The 18,323-nt window shown below is 34.0% G+C and overlaps 1 pseudogene across 1 annotated transcript; it reads right to left on the bottom strand.

Moving 5' to 3' along the window:
* Positions 1 to 4,738: 4,738 nt before the first annotated feature.
* On the bottom strand, positions 4,739 to 16,205 carry LOC137829951 ((-)-germacrene D synthase-like; annotated as a pseudogene). The gene is made up of 8 exons (XR_016517689.1): positions 15,992 to 16,205; positions 11,055 to 11,270; positions 10,684 to 10,969; positions 8,316 to 8,691; positions 7,995 to 8,210; positions 7,326 to 7,464; positions 5,389 to 5,634; positions 4,739 to 5,109 (listed from the first exon to the last, which is right to left on the bottom strand). The product of XR_016517689.1 is annotated as a (-)-germacrene D synthase-like (transcript).
* Positions 16,206 to 18,323: the final 2,118 nt, after the last annotated feature.

The raw sequence follows: 18,323 nt of genomic DNA, 5'->3' as shown, positions 1-18,323 counted from the left end.
GCGGATTTGGATATTGAAGTCATTCTCCCTGTCGATGGAGCAGGAAGGCTCGTCGGGATTGTGGCTTAGCAGGGACGTGAGATGACCCTTGGGCAGCAGGGTGGAGGTTTCAGCGAGCAATGCCAGGGGAGCCCATTCGTAGACCCTGGCGTTGTTATGGAAGGAGGTAGCAACAGGCGGTGGTGGAGCTGGCGCACTCGCAGAAGGCTGTGCACCAGAGGAGGGGGCAATAAGGCGCGCAGTTTGTTTCAAGCGAGCCATCGCGAGATAGCTGCAAATGGAAGAAAAACGGAAAAGTCAGAATGAATGGAAGAAAAGGGAAAGGAGAAGGAGATGCCCAGGTGAAAAGAGGAAGAAGAAGAAGCAGAAACCAGAGTGAGAGCGTAAAAAAAAAAAAAAAAACCCTAGCGCGGGTTCGAGAGAGGGAAATAGAGAAGATGAATGCATGATAACCAGAATGATAAACGCAATCAGTAAAGATGACCAAAAAGGGGCCAGGGAGAAGAAAAACCATACCTTTGGATGATCGCAAGAGATTTGGCAGCAGAGAATTTGAGGAAAGAAAGGTGCGCAGAGGAAAATTTCGCAGAGAGTCTGGGAGTCGAATGAAGAAGATGGAGGAATAGTGAAAGAGCGCGCCAATTTGAATAAGAGAAGCGCTAGCGATGCACAACGCTAGCCGTCGATGGGGCCACGTGTCGCGAGATTAAGAGAGGAAGTCCAAACGTTAAAGAAGCAGCACATGAGGTGGCACGTGAGGCGGCCCCACTTGCCACGTGGACTGAGGGCACGACCACTTAGTCTCTTCGCTGAGAACGAGTTCTCGACTCGAGACTGGGGGCTTGTGATCCGATCGGTCATCGGTAGTCGATGACGTCAGCAGCAGAGAACCACGTGGACCACTCGCAGGGTGACACGTGGACCAGATGGCAGAGAGGTCAGGGAGACGATCGCCAAGAGCGGTGATCGGTGGTCAGTAACCAAGTGACCACCGACAGATCAGGCGGCAGAGAGGTCGGGGGATAGATCATCCATAATGGTGATCGGTGGTCAGTAGCCAAGTGGCCACCAACAAACCAGTTCTCAGACTAACGCCTGAAGGCAGAACGCGAGAAGCAAATAAACACTGATCAGTCATCAGGTGTATTGTCATCGGGGTCTCGTGTTACACGCAGTTAAACTGGGACTGAGGTTCCCAGTGAGAGCGTTACGCATGGATCTCGCTTGAGCATACCTCAGGGAATCCTGCACGAGAGTGGCCTGAGGGAACTAGTAAACCAGTCAGTGATTGGTGATTCCCTCAACCCATTACGTGTGTGGCATCGTGAAGGGTAAGTCGCCTACGCAGAGAGCAACGTTTGGTGAGTGTGCCTAGACCAGCCACACCCGACGTTCACCTAAGAGTATGCGATTTGCCCAGATAAGAGAAACATCATAAGTTACTCCGCAAGGGCGTAACTTAGGCACACAAAGAGAAGCGCTAGAGCCCTTCCAGTAAATGACACGTGTGTGGTTAGATGTGAGTTGCAGGCCTTCACGCGTCACCATCTGAGAAGGGTGCGGTCCAGAAAAAAGTGCACTCCGTACCGCTAAAGGTACAGACAGAGAGCAAGAGTTTTTCACACACACTACTAGTTTTCTGATCTTTGGTGGTTCTGTGGACTAACTTGATCGTCGGAGTGCAAACGGCCGCTAGAGGCGCCGTCTGTGTGTTTTGCAGGTCACATTTGGAAAAGCAAGAGGAGGTTCTGAGGGTGATTCTGCAGAAGACGCAGTCGCGTAAACGGGGCAGAGAGTGCTACGAAGCGATTCCTCCATGTTCGAGTTGCCGGCAGGATCACTAACATTTCTGTAATCTATCGACGGAACTCAATGTTCCACCTCTAGTTGCCACCAACCTCTTAATCATTTTGAAGACTTCGTTAAAACTCCCCTGAGTTTCAACACATCAATCACTGACCCGTTCTCTATTCCTACTGGCTCCAACTTACAGGAACTGGCGAATCCTAGAATAGCTTGAAAACAAACATACTCCGTACTCAACAAGAAATTTTCTGGAGATGTTTCAACAACTAGAATACTGGTTCCCCTAACCCACTGTCGTCTAGGAACCTCAGCTGAAGCACGGCCCGTGCTCCCACTGCCATAAGTACCTCTGACCGGTCTACCTGAACCTTTCCATGCTCTTTCATCCTGAATCTGACCTGTGGCTTTGGGTTTCTCTCTTGTAAAGACAACCCTCTTCTGCCTATGAGATTCTGTGAACCGGACTTTGTTTATCTTCTGAACTGGGATGGTCACTCTCTCAGACGGTAATCCGACCATATACAACGAACATCTCTTTCTTCCGCAGGCCATGACAAGATTTCCCTTGATGACCTTCCACTGCTGATTTCCGAACTTCAATTCATGTCCCTGTTCGTCCAACTACCTAACAGAAATCAAACTTTTCGTCAAACTTGGAACAACTCTGACATCCTTCAAAGTCCAAAAACCAACTGATGTCTTCAACACTATGTCACCCATTCTCGTAACATCAAGAGTTTGTTGTTTGCTAGTCTTGCCTTTCTAGTCTCCAATAACTAAATTCTGCAATGCTTCACTATTGTGGGTAACATGAAATGAAGCACCAGAATCCATGACTAGGAATGCACACAACTATCCATGCAACAGACTAAAAGGTCCTCATTCGCGAAGTCTTTTGCAATGTTGACTTGTTTATCATTTAGGCATTGATTCCTGAAATGCCCCACCTCCTTGCAGTTCCAACATGTTACACTTGAGCAATTCCGAGTCTTTGACTGACTCCTTCTTTTGTTCTTGCTCCCACTATCTCTGATATTTTTCTTACCTCTGATGACATATAACAATTCACTAGATAATTCCCCATAACTCCTTCTTCAGACATCTTCGCCAAGAATGAGATCACGAAACTTCTCAAAAGTGAATCCATCGGATCCCGCTAAACTGGTTATTGTTGTAACCGTTTCGGACCAATTGTTAGGCAAAGACAATAGCAATAGTAAAGCTTGAACTTCATCATCGAACTTAATGCCCACTGACGTAAATTGTGTGTTTGACTTTATTGAAAACTGAAAAGTTTGGTACAATGTTTAAATGATATTACATGTTTCTTTGTTTGATAAATTTATTATAATTATTATTATTACTTATATTATTTATTATTCTAAATTATATAATAGTAAATTTTCATATATAATATGCATGTTATTTCTAATTATTTTAAATCCTTATATTTTTATCAAACTAAATTTATATAATAAATATATTATATTTTAAAATGAATTCCGATCGTTGCACGGGTAATCCTAACTCCATATCAATGTGAAGCAAGTCATTTGATGATATTTTTTTCGCTCTTTTTATAAAAATAAAATAAAATTATATGCAATCTAACTTATATTAATATTATCTTAAATGATTTGTATCTTCTGTTTACGGCTTATATATACAATTGGAAGTTTAAATTTGTTAACCTTCATAGTCACCTCTATGTTCAAAAGTGAAAAATATTGATACGAAATAGGACAAATAAATCAACAAATATTGGATCGAAATGGAAGAACTTTTGTATGATAAACATGTTCAAAGAGTGCAACAAAATTGTCTTTGAAGAACAGCTCAATGAACCGAATAACGATATTCGAGTTATTGTCCTTTCTTGAAAAATGATTTTTTTTATAAGTGTTATTTCTGTCACACTTTGTTGAGAACTAGATAATTTCAACCTCTTATACATTTATTATTTATTCATGATTGATGTTATTTTTTTTTTATATTCACACTTGCTTTATATTTATATACTTATATGCATTTTGTTTTACTTTTTTTTGCAATGCATACTATTCTTGTTAATTAAATTTAAAAAACAAATTTATCTGTTGTAAATAAATTTAAGTTCAATTTAACTAATTATCTTTATTTATAGAAATTAATAGTTAATACATTTGTAGCAAATATTTCAAATGGTTAATTTTAAAAAAAAATATTCTTAAACTTAATAAATAAGTATTAACGTGAGCTTCAAATTTTCCGAACGAGTTAAAACAATAAATAAATATATATATATATAAAGAAAATTTGTAACTATTAATCCAATTCAGCTTCACATAGGTCATTTTGTATATTTGAATTTACAGTTATTTGGAATCCCAAATTTAATAAATTGTTTAAAGGTAACAGCCATAGCTTTAAACCATTGATTTAATTAATTCTTGAACCATTGTTTAAAGGTCTCAGTGAGGGAGGTGTACTTAAGATCTCACATCAATTAGATATAAGAACAATTCATAGTATATAAGTGGCTACAAACATTACTTCATAAACGAGTTTTATAAGATTGACTTAGACTTAAAGTTCACTTCTTAATAAAATTTTTGCCTAAATTATATTCATTTTCTCTCTTGTATCTCTTGTATGAGCTTTCTCTTTGCTAGATTGAAGTGAACCTAGGCTAAGAGAACCATGAAGTAGTTCTTTATCTCTCCAAGTTTCTATGTGAGACTACTAGCACCGATTCACTTCTTTACTTCTTCCATTAATTTACATAATTTGCTGCCTCCAAACCAAGCAACCTTAGGTTCAATTTGCTTGGAATTGTATGGATGCAACTCGCCTTCCATCAAGATATATACTATTTCCAAAAGTTATTAATTGAAAGAAGTCTTCTTTTTGACAAATATTTATTCTTAGACCAACTTGTCGAACAATTTGAAAGTGATATTCAATCAACATGTAATTAATAAAAGACCAAAGTTGATCAACAATAATTGATAAAAGACCAAAGCTTATAGCTTATAGGGAAATCTTTTTAACTAATAAAGATTCAATATGATCTTTCATTATCCCTCCTGCATTTGTATAGTTATCTTCATCTTTGTAAAGCACGTCGATCACACGTGCAAAGTTGACTGCACGCATAAGAAAATTCATTGGTACTTGAGTAGGAGCAAAGCATGCATCATTTATGTCCTTCCAAGCATTCTCTACTAACTTTTGTAGTTCTTCAATGGCACATTTCCTTGACACTTTATGTTGCTTCATATAGCAATAAATGCTTGAAACAACATGTTCTCTCTGTTGTTCAAACTTCATAAACAAAAATAGCAAAAATAAAAATGAATCCAAACAAAATCAATATTTGACGGAACTTATTGATGGTCTACCTCTTTCAACTTTTTAAAAGTTTTTTCAATTGCTAACTCTTTATATAAGATAAATAAGATGTTTATTGTTAAAACTAAATTATAATTCTAATATTACTTGACATATTTTGTAAAATTAGGTGCATTTATCAGTAGTTCCATAGAAAACTGTCACAATCTCTTTTTAGTTAAATTGATAGAAATTAATTAATGTCTAACATACCTCATCTCCAACAATGTCATCCATGATTCTAGCTATAGTTGTAGAAGCTACAATAATTGTTGGTCCATTTGTTGCCCACATAAGGACCTCTTCTGTTGTATCTTCCATGCCTAGGAAAGATAAGGTCATCAAGAAAGGGTAAGCAATTGAGATTCCTCTTACTTCCATGTATTCCTCCATTGTTGGAATGTGGTTGGTATGACACCATCTTGCCTCAGCCATGAGAGCCTGGACTAGTCTTTTCATCTAGCATTAAAAAGTACAAATATATAATCTTGAGAAACTATTCCACAATCTGATACAACCCAATTAGATAAGGAGATAACCAAGGACACAACAAACACTTCACAATTAAGTCAGTCATCTCAGCATCCAAGACAAGGTCGCACCAAACTTCAGAAGGACCTCAACAAAAGAAGAACTGGACATAAGCCAGAGCATCAGATGTTTTTTTCTTTTGTTCTTTTTAAAAGACAAGTTTATGGGCTCACTTTGGGGGTCCAAATAGAAGAATAAGCTAGAGTAGGGTTCACTTATCCAATTTATGCTAATTACACCCCCAATTTATGCTAAGTGAACCCTACTCTAGCTTACTATTCTATTTGGACCCTTAAAGTGAACCCAATTTATTTACATAAACTTGTCTTTTAAAAAGACCAAAAGAAAAAACATCTGATGCTCTGGCCTATGTCCTGTTCTTCTTCTACAAAGGTCCTTCTGAAGTTTCGTGGGGCCTTGTCTTGGATGCTTAGATGACTAACTTAATTGTGAAGTGTTTATTGTGTCGTTGGTTATCTCCTTGTCTAATTGGGTTGTATCACAATCACTAGTGCAAAAAGAGAGTTTTACGACGTGTACAAACAGTGATTTAAACAAAAGCGTCATCTACAAAAATGTGGTGAAAATTTTGAAAACAAGATCAACATATAGACTACGGTTCTAATTATAACTAACGTCTATTTAAAACAACGCATATAGACAACGGTTTGGTGGCCAACCGTTGCCTACAATGGCCACTATAAACTAGGGTTATTTAGGCAACTGTCACCTATATTTGTGCTTGTCATATAGACTAGGATTATTAGGTCATAAATGTCGTCTATATGTTTTTTTATTTCCCACTTCAAGCTTTTTTGTCTTCGTGCTTTCTTCTCCCCTACTTCCACTATTGTCTTCTCTATGACCTCTCTTTGTTGTCATTGCTCTTATTCCTTGTAATGTGCCTTCTTTATTGTTTTTATGTTGTTTTTCCTACTTTTGTGCTTTCTTGATGAGTTTTTCTCTATTTTCAATGTTGAACGAGTGGGTTCGCAAGTTTGAAATTGTTGCTCGTGTTCTCCTTGTCGTCGTTATTGTGTGTCTCCATTGAAACTCTTTAGCTCCTCCATAATCTCCTTTCCTTTACCAACCTTTGTCCACCATCTAGAGTTTCCATAACCCGAAGTTGTTCTCTCTAAAAATTCTCGACATCAAACTTGGGCAAAAAAGTAAGAACAAAATTGAACAATTGTAGGTTTAAATACACTATAGGTGACAGTTCTGTACATAAACATCACCTATAATGGTCTAATAAACTACGATTGTGTGGTCGTCGATTATAGACGACATGTGCATAGACTATGATTCTAAAACTGTCGTATCATGTGTATATTTTCGCAACTGCACATAGTAGTAATAAATCCAAATTTCTTGTTAGATCATTAAATAGGATTGGTGATGATTTTAGATGAAAAATTAGTTTTTCGACCTCTAATATTGTAAATAAAATAATATTTATTTTTTATACTCCATACAATTTAAATTAGCTGAAAAAAAAGATATCCAGTTTATATTCTTTTATGCAAATATAGATATAAAATAAAAATAGGAAAGGAAATTTGATTTAACTTAGTATAAGTTGAATAAAGAATAAGAAAAAATTAATAAAACTATATTACCTCTTTCTTGGCATACTTCATTAAATATACTTTTTCTTGCTTTTTCATCTCTAAATCAATTTCTTCATAAACATCCAAAACTGCCTTATAACATATTTGCATGTATTTTGGGAGATCAACCAAGCAACCAATATTCCACCTGCTAATCTTGAGAAAGTTATCTTTTATATATGGGAAGAATTATGCTAAATATTATACTACTATCACTACAAGAAAATCATTAAATAGAAACAAATTTTAGAGACGGATTAGTTACTGTTTAACTAAATTAGAGATCAATTTATAAACTAAAAAAGTTATCTAAAGTAATTTCTATTATTAATAAAAAGTTATAAAATATTTTCTAAATTGGTATCTAACCATTAACTACTAAGGTTTTAGCTACTAACTACGTTATATTCTAAATTAGTCTCTATTAGTGTTATAGTAAATAATTTAGAATATAAAATATTAGTAGCTAAAACCTAGGTAGTTAATTTAGATACCAATTTAGAAATTATTTTATAATTTTTTATTAAAAATAGAAACCCTTTTAGATCCCAGTAATTTTTTATTCTTTAAAATAATATCTAATTTAGTCAATACAGTGACTAATTATTTTTTATCATTAAACTTAATTGCTATTTAATAATTTTCTTGTAATATATATGTAATTTTGATGTGCCTAACCTCTCAATTGCACTGGTGAAAAGCTCAAGTTCTTCAATGGTTCCATAAGCATCATAAAGGTCATCAATGATGGAAGCTAGAGCTGTTACTTTTGTTAGTATCCATCTAGAATATTGTGGCTCAAAGTAGACCCCCAAAATCCAAAAACAACATTCTACGATCCTATCTCATGTAAAAGGTAAATTGGTTGAGACATTTAAATCCTTAATCCACCATCTGCATCACACAAAAAAACACCAAGATTCCAAAGACAAGAGAAAATATCTTAAATATTCATTGATTTATGCGACGAAAGGTAAATATGTGTGAGGAAGATATTACTTGGTTAGACTGCTGACTTCTTTCAAATGTAGCTCCTGCAGCATATTAAAATCTAATTTTGCAAATGTTAACAATTTTTCATCATGAGATGGATCTTCTTCGTAGTAAGACATATAATATGTTGCCTCCAACCTAGGCAAACCTCTGCGGAGTGATTGTTTTAAGCTATGTTGTACTCGTGCCGCATGAGAACAACTTATTTGGGTGGTTATAAACTCTGTTAACTGCTCGAAACTAAACTTATGTGCTTCTTCAAGCATATATTCTCCATGACATCTTAGTTCTGTTGCTTCATACAAGCTTAACATTCCTTGAATATCATCAGGTAAACTTTTCTTAAACTTTCCAGTTTGGTCTTGGAATTTGCAAAATATACCTGTTTAATTTATAAACATGTGTTAATTTCAAGGTATATATTCAATTATATAACTATTATAAGGGATACTACCACACAATTGACTTACACAAATTAAAATCAAACTATTTGCATAAGTTGGTTTGAGTCACCCTATAAACCCAACCTTGAAAGTGAAAATTGTTTTGACAAATAATAAGTGCTGTATAATTTAAAAGAAGTTAAAGCTTATTTAGGTCAAATTATAGTTATTAGAGGTTAGAAAATTTTGATAACTGAAAAATCTGCACAAGCCGATGTATTTTTGTATTTTGCTTTTTTCTTAAAAAAAATCTATACCAAACAAAAATTGTAATCATAATAATAATAATAAAAATATATTTATTGATATTAATAGTATTAACAAAAAGTGATGAAATGTAAAACATACCATACTCCGTGATCCATAATATTCATAAGTCATATTTATAAAAATGTATTTTCATTTCTATAGTTGAGAAGATACCACATTTTTATTGGTTTAGACAACGGTTATTCTAATGTAGTTTATTAATTTTTAAAGACAACACCTTAAATAGTAACTTAAATATAAATAGTTTATAAGTTGTGGTCTTTGATAGTGCATATGTACACACTTACAAAAGGTGTTGTCTATGTTTAGAAAACACTTATATATATACTGGTGGACAAGTTTAGTATTGCCAAAAAAAAATGTTACAATTTAAAAAATGTGGATTAAAATAACCACGTTTTAAAAATAATTTCCTATATTAAAACAAGTTTAATTAAAACAAATTAAATGTTATATTTTTATAATATTAGGTCCCACATGACAAGAAAATCTGGAATTACATACCAATTATTACATACGGATAAAAATTATGTAAAGTGAACGTTACATACGAATATTTACATACAGATTCTAATCCGTATGTAAGATATTTAAAAGTTTAATTAAAAAACCAGAAATTGTTACATACAGATATAAACCGTATGTAAGATATTTAAAAATTTAATTACAAAAAACTATTACATGCAGATGTAATTAGTATGTAATTTATTTTAAATTTAATTAAAAAATAATAAAAAATGATACATACGGATTATATTTATATGTAAAATGTATTAAAAATTTAATTAAAAAAACTGTTAAATTCGTATGTAACTTATTTAAAATTTAAATAAAAAATAATAAGTACTAATATTAATAATATTTTGTATTTTTATGAACATTACATACAGATTAATCCATATATAATTACATACGGATCTATAATTCTAACATTTACTTACCACAGTTTTACTTCCAGATTTTTTTATAATGATATTTTTTTAAACGTAGTTTATTTTTATTTTTAAAAGTTACATCACAAAAATGTAACGTAAACATGATCATATATATATATATATTAAGATTATTATATTTTTCGCTTTTAAATCACATTTATACAAGGTGACCAATTGCAGACTAAAGTAATAATAAATGATTTATACAAGGTCACCAAGTGCTGACTAAAGTAATAATAAATGACATAGTAAGTCTATTTTTGTCTTTATGTGACATATTTAACTTCATTCTTATTTTAGGTAAGAAACTCATTATTTTATTTCACTAGTTTATCTTCTCTAAACCACGATTTTTCAATAGTTATATTTGTAGCCAAAATTATTATAGTTTACAAGTTTTTCTATTTTTGTTTTTCTTTATTTAAAGAACTGCAGACATGCATCCTACCTCATGATCTATTTTAAACTAACTTGAACTTGATTAACTCATTTTTTATTCATCTACGCAAGAAAAGCTCAAGATTTGACTCGAACAAAGTATTTAAATTTGTTTAGACTTGTTTGTATATAGTTGACACGACTACACTTTTGGGAAGAAACAAAGACATCCCTGATGTGATGATGCAATAGAATAGCCCAAAGAGCAAACTCAAACAATAATTTTAATAGCATCACAAAAGTTATTGTTTTTGAAAAAGAAATTGGTTAAAATAGATGAACACATACTTGAAGAAATGCGGTATCCATGTTGTCTGAGCAACCTAAAGAGTAGAGCCGTTTGGTAAAGATGATCACTATGAGCTATGATATTATTGTCCTTTGTTGAAATGTCATAAATTTGACTTAGAACGCTGTCAATTTCGTGCTCAAAATGGTAAGAGACACCCAAACGTTGGACTGAATCAATGAAGTTCAATTTAAAAGAGAAATTATTATGATCAATAGGTGAAACAAGGGTCTTCCTCACGTCCTCTTTTAATAGTTTAGCTTGTTGAATGTGGCTATCACTTTCCTGCATGAAGTAGAAATGTTAAATACATGCAAATGTAACATCTTAGCTAAAGAGATTGAAAAAGTAAAAATGCAGAATGACATACAGCAGAAGTAGGAACGTAGGAAAGGAAGCGATCGCCCCAAACAGAAGGAGGAAAATTTGCAGTGGGTCGAGTGAAGGGAGGTTTTGCACCATTGGTAGAAGTTGGAAGTGATAAGCTTCCGTTAGACATGGTTTGTTGCATATAACGTAAGTGACTTTTTGGTGAAAAGGAGGTGTAGCTTTTAGCTTTCAAATGTTGAACAACAAACAACCCAACCTATTACATTTATAAGAAACCAAGGTTATTTGGCAAAGGTAGTGATGTAAAAGTAGACTCAGTCTATGGAATAGGTCCAAAACTGTGGCACAGGAAATTATTTTATTTTTTTTAATAACTCTCAGAAATACTTAATTTGTTCTATAATACTCGTGGTGTGAAGTTTATTACTTATCATAACTTATTGATAGTTCTACTAAATGAATACGAAAATTCAAATAAACAACTTCATCATTAACTATGGAAACCAACACATTGTTTTGGCTTACGTATAATTTTAAATAGCTATTAGAGGGTTGTCAGTCTCAATATTAAAGGGTTGGGGGTATAATCATATTAGATAAAGTATTGTCAAGGAGGGTGCAAATTTGTTATGCTTACAAGAAGTTAAAGTTTCTGTTCTTTTGGAAGCCAGATGTTTCTCTCTATGGGGAACAATAATGTTGTGTGGATTCATAATGAATGTGCATGTGGTGCGGGGAGTACTTTAACTATGTGGCATAAATATGTTTTCTACTACGATAGTCATTTGGTAGGAAGGGGGTTCATAGCAGTATTCGGCCAACATATTTTTGTCTAAGATCAACTGTGTTGTGATCAATGTTTATGCAACCTGCAACTTAAATGACAAGGTTGCTTTATGGGAGGATCTGTCAATCATAAAAAGTGCACGTCAAAACCTGGATTGGTGTTTTTGTGGTGACTTTAATGCTGTTAGAAATGAAGATGAGAGGAAAGGGACTAGTACGAGGGGTCAAAGGAAGGAAATCTTAGGTTCCAACAACTTCATTGTTAGAAATTTTTTGGTGGAGATACCTATTGTCGGCAAGAAGTACACTTCGTTCAAAACAAATGGCTCAGCAAAGAGCAGACTAGATCGAGTGCTTGTTTCAGAGGAGTGGCTCCAAAAGTGACCCTTGTGTAAGCAGTATGTCCAACCAAGAGTGGTGTCGGACCACTGTGCCATAGTGGTGAAGTCTTTGGTTAAAGATTGGGGTCCAAAGCCTTTCAGAACTATTGATGCTTGGTTGAAGGAGCCTGGGTTCAAAGAGTTGGTCCAGGAGAAATGGAGTTCATATGTTGTTCAAGGAAACAATGTCTCCAGACTCAAAGACAAACTAAAACTCCTGAAGGAAGACCTTAAAGTGTGGAATCGTGATGTGTTTGGATGCATGGACATAAACAAGAATAGGATTGTGAAGGAAATTGAGGCACTAGAGATACAAGATGAGAACAACTCTACTGATGAAGACACTAAGTTGAAAAGAAATGGACTTCATTAGCCAATTGAGATGAATTGATAACAAGCTTGAGTCTCTGTGTAGATAAAAAGCTAGAGCAAAGTGGTTAAAGCATGGGGATACAAATTCAAGATATTACCACTCTTTACTTAGATGGAGAAGACTCAAAAATGAGGTTTAAGGAGTAGTGGTAGGAAATCAATGGAGTGAGGAACCTGATGTTGTTCGTAGGGAAGCCAAAAAGTTGTTTGAAGGTAGATTCCAGGTGACGCATGATTTCGGGGTCAAACTTGGAGTTGTAGAGTTTAAGGCTCTATCCTCGGAGGCTATTTCAAGTATGATTACGAAGTTCATAGAGGAATAAATTAAAGAAGCGATATGGCAATGTGAAGCTACGAAAAGCCCTAGTTCGGATGGGTTCAATTTCAACTTCATCAAGGATAATTGGTCTACTCTTAAACAAGACATAGTGGATGTCGTGCAATCTTTTCAGGTTACGGGGCGCATTCCGAAGGGCTGTAATGCATCATTTATAGCACTTGTACCCAAAGTGAGAGATCCCACACATCTTGACCAGTACAGGCCTATCTCCCTTGTGGGTGCTATTTATAAAATCATATCCAAGGTGTTGTCATGTCGTATTAAGTGTGTTCTATCGACGGTCATTTATGATAGTCAATCGCCTTTCCTGAAGGACAAAGGTATGTTAGATAGTGTCCTTGTGGCTAATGAGGTTGTTGAGGAGTTGAGGCATGGGAGGAGTGGGTTGTGCTTGAAGGTGGACTACGAGAAGACGTATGACTCGGTTAGGTGGGATTTTCTTTTTCATGTATTATCTAGGCTGGGTTTCCATAGCAATTGGATCCTCTAGGTCAAAGGATGTTTGGAGTCCGGGTCGGTGTCTGTTATGGTTAATGGTAGTACTACGAAGAAATTTAGACCAATTAGAGGGTTAAGGCAGGGAGATCCCTTAGTCCCATTTTTGTTCCTCATTATTGTTGAAGGCTTGGTCGGGCTGGTTAGACAGGCTCTTAGGATGAACCTCCTCATAGGTGTGAAGGTAGGGAGGAATGAGGTTGAAATCTTTGTGTTGTAATTCACTGACGACGTCTTGTTTCTTTGTGAAGACTCCTATAAAAGCGTTATCTCTTTAAAAGCAATCTTAAGGTGTTTTGAGATTTCTTCTGGGCTTAAAATCAACTTTCATAAATCAAAGTTGGCTGGTATTAATGTTGAAAGGAACGACCTTGATCTCTACTCAAAATCTTTGAATTGCTCTCTGATGAGGGTACCTTTTAAATACCTGGGAGTCATAGTAGGAGGAAACCCAAGAAAGAAGCAATTTTGGGAGCCTATTCTGAGTAAGTTATGTGACAAGTTGAGTGCTTGGAAAGGGAGATTCCTGTCGCTAGCGGGAAGGATTTGCTTAATCAAATTGATGTTAACCGCCTTACCCCTCTTTTACTTGTCCTTCTTTAAAGCACCGACATCGGTGTATAACAGAATTATTAGTATCCAAAGAAGTTTTCTTTAGGCGTGGAGAAGAGATAAAAGATTTATATCCTAGGTAAGATGGGAGAATGTTTGCAAACGGACGGATGAAGGTGGGTTGGGGATTAAAGATATCATAATATGCAAATGTACCTAGCAGGGACATAGAGGATATGCAAATGTGGGGAGGGGATACCACATGAGAGTTCTCTGTGAGGTCAGCTTATGAGTACCTAGCTAATCATGGCTTGGGTCATCCTTGTGGTATCTTCAATTAGTTGTGGCAAGTTAAAGGATTTCCCAATGCTCTAACAACTGCTTGGAGGATTCTAATGGACAAAATGCCAACTCGATGCAACCTAATCAGGAGAAGGGTGATTGCTAGCTCTTCTTCTAGTGAGATGTGCATAGCGTTAGAGGAGACTTCTCATCATCCGTTCTTAGAATGTGGCTTTGCGCAAAGAGTGTGGTCTCAATGCTTTAGATGGATTGGTATCTTGGGTGCTGAACATAAGGATCTAAAAGTCCACTTTGAGAACTTTCACTTGATTCATATGAGCTGTAAGCAAAACCTAGTATGGAAAGGTATGTGGGTGGTAATAGTAAGGGTATATGGAAATAGAGGAATGAGGTTATGTTTAAGCAAGGGATAACTGATGCAGAAGAAGTATTCCATATGACTCAACTAAGATCGTGGTTATGGATGAAACACAGAGTTCGAATCTTCAGTTTCTCGTTCTCGGAATGGCACTTGAATCCTGTCCTTTGCATTAAAAGCTATAGGTAAGTGGATTGGGTAACCCCTACTTGAGCATGGCTGTGGGGTGGAAAGGCAGTTGCAAATCTCTATAATTGGGGGTGGTGCAGAACTCGGGTGGAGTTCTCTGCAAATATGAGTAGCAGAATTGTGAGGAGGTCTCTTGGATGCTTATATTGGCTTTTGAGGAAGCCACTATGGACGTAGAATGAGGCGGTGGTGAGTTACAGTTGTTGTCTTAACATCAGTTTAGTGGAGCAGAGTTTTCAGGGGTTTTTGAAGGATGCAGAACTGTTTTGTGGCCAAGGAATGTAGGACCGTGGCGTTGGAGTATGGGTGGTGACGCAGAATTGGGTGGAGTTCTATGCATTTTTGAGTTTTGAGGACACCGTTATGGAAGTTGTATATGGCAGTGGTGAGAATTGGAGATGTTATACCTGCAGCTTAGTGGAGCTGAATTCTCAGAGGTAGGGGCTGGAGCTGAAAAGGTCTAGTGAAGAATTGGAATGGTGCAGAATTGGTTTTGGCCAAGGCATAAAATGGTATAAAAAGGTTCTTTTTTTCTGGTGTATTTTGATAAGATGTTTTGTAGAGGAAGTAGTGCCGGGGAGGGGAGGGGATCACGTTTTCTAGAAGTTTTGGAGGTAGGGGAGTGAGTGTGTAGATTTAACCAGATTAAGGCAGTTTTGGGGGCTATTGAAATGGAATGAGGTTCTATGCATGTTGGAGGCCGGTTGCTTATTAGTGTGAAAGAGGTTGGTGGATGAGTCAATACCAACATTCTAATTGGGCAGTATTATGTCTTTTGTGCTGAATTCAATCATACAAATTCCATAAGCTTTAGTATAGATTACAAAAATGATTTTTTCACATTCATACTCAACTCTACATACTAATAAATATTAATATTTTAATTATTTATAACTTTAATCATCTATAAATTAAATGCATGAAGTCTGCAGCCAGGTACCATGTGATGTCAACGGCTTTCTGCGACATAATTATGCAGAAAATTATGCATGAAATTATGCAGAAATTTGGCAACCTAAACACTTCTGAATTTACTTATATTAGTTCAAACACTCTTAAATATTCTTTTTTTAATTTAATTTTATTTATTATCAGAAAAGAAAAAGAAAAAAACTCAATAAACAAAACGTCATATTTCAGTCAGTGTTAGACAAATGTTAAATCCATGCAAATATAGAGATTGAAAATGCAAAATGACATACAGTGGAAGTAGGAATGTAGGAAAGGAAGCAATCGCCCCGATCGGAAGGATGAAAATTTGCAGTGAGTCGAGTGAAGGAAGGTTTTACACCATTAACGGAAGTTGGAAGTGATAAGCTTCTGTTAGACATGGTTTGTTGCATATAATGTAAGTGACTTTTTGGTGAAAAGGAGGTGTATCTCTTAGCTTTCAAATATTGAACAACAAAAAACCCAACCTCTTACATTTATAAGAAACCAAAGTTATTTGGCAAAGGTAGTGGACGTAAAGAATCGTGCCACAGAATATTATGCAAATTGTGACCACCAATTATTTAATCATTTATTCAGAATGTGCCACAGATGCAAACTGTAACCACAAATTATTTAATCACTTATCTAATATATATATATATATATATATATATATATATATATATATATATACCTCTTACATTTATAGGAAAACAAAGTTACTTAGCAAAGGTAGTGACCTAAAAATTTAGAATTGTGAAAAAAAGTATGCAACTTGTGACCGCCACTTATTTAATCATTTATCTAATTAATATATATATATATATATATATATTTTTTTTTGAAACCAAAGTTATTTAGAAAAGATAGTGACGTAAAGGTTTAGAATTGTGGAAGAAAAGTATCCAAAGAAGTTTAAGAATTTTACAACAACTTTTTAAATTATTAAATGCTAATTGCTCACATTTTCAATAAAAATCTTTGTAAAATTTTAAAAGGGAATTTATAGCAGCTTTTAAATAATTAAGTTATTAAATTTTCATTTAGCTATATAATTTCAAAAGAAAAATTTCTAATATTTCTTTAAAGTATAAAATTCAAAAGAATTTACAATTTTTAAATAAATTAGCAAATTTGAAATTAATAATTCATTTAAACTAATAAATATTAATAAACCTTTAATAAATTTAAAATTTCAATAAAATATTTATAACAATTTGAAATTATTAAAATTAGTAATTTCGAATTTAAATATTTATCTCAACTTTCATAATTTAAATAAAGTACTTAAACACTTTTTAAAAGTTCAAACTTTTTAAAATCAAGCTATAATAAATTTAAACAACTATCAAATTCTCACAGTTTCCATATTTCTATGACATTAACTATAAAAGTATATTTATTTTGAGGAAGAAAACTTTTATATTTACACCTCTTATTGGTTTCGACTATTTTCACCGTTCTAAATATTATTTTGTATTTTTTTACTTAATTTTATATTTTATATCTTTTTCAATCCTACGAACCATTAGTCATGAAAAATATTAAAAAATTATTTCAGGTTATGATGAAAATGATGTTATGACAATTAACGAATAAATTAGTATTTAAGAATTTTATTTATGAATATCTTTAAATTTAATGTAATATTGTAATATATCTAAACTTTTTATTGATCTCCACTAGTTCACTGTAAATATTTTTTCCCATTTTTCATTAATTTTAATTCTATATTTATGTTTATTTTAATTTTACCAAGTGAACCATGAGTCATTAAACTTAATAAAAATTAATGTAATATAAAAAAAATTATCAAAAAAATTAATTAAATTAAAGGGACCACTTCATGTTCATGATTGACCAACTCGTATACAAAACCGAAAATAAAAACAACATAGCACACTACGTATCAAACCACAAATCCCCAAACGTGATATAAGTTATAATCTATTCATTGAAAATTCTTATCATCCTTAATTTGAAAATAAGGTTGATACGAAACTGTTGATAATTAAAGAAAGAAATTAGAAATTAAGAATTTTATCTTAAAAATTTTATAAATTTAATGTAATATACCACACCTTTTGATGGTCTCCACTATTTTCTTAGAAAACACATGTTTTTTTTTTGCATGGTTTATAGTGTATGTTGAAAAGTAAATTTGAAATGCAGACAAAATATATACATCAATGATTTGGACTCCTTTATTTGTCTAATGTACCTTATACTCATAGCAATATCATTCACGAGCCCACAAATAATTGAAGTGTGGGTCACTTGTTCATACTACAATTTGGAAAATTTGTTGGCAGAGAATGATACTCTGACAATCTAATATTTTTACATTTTCATTTGATATTAAGATTCCAAATGAGTAACATGTGCATGCCATTAAGATAACATGTGCATGCCATTAAGATTCTCATTATGTTTGATGGACACTCTTTATGGAGTCTTCTAAAGACTCAACCACGCCAATATATGTCAGAGATTGTAGTTAAGACATCTAGAATGTGCTAGGTGACCGTCCTAAGTTGCCAATTGTCCCCAAGAAATCAGAATAAGGACTAGAATCAATTCATTGATTGCTCAATTTGATTG

This window comes from Phaseolus vulgaris, chromosome 11, assembly GCF_051622355.1.
Source record: "Phaseolus vulgaris cultivar YP4 chromosome 11, ASM5162235v1, whole genome shotgun sequence".
In the NCBI taxonomy this organism is placed as follows: Eukaryota; Viridiplantae; Streptophyta; class Magnoliopsida; order Fabales; family Fabaceae; genus Phaseolus; species Phaseolus vulgaris.
This window is presented reverse-complemented; position numbering and strand designations above follow the sequence as displayed.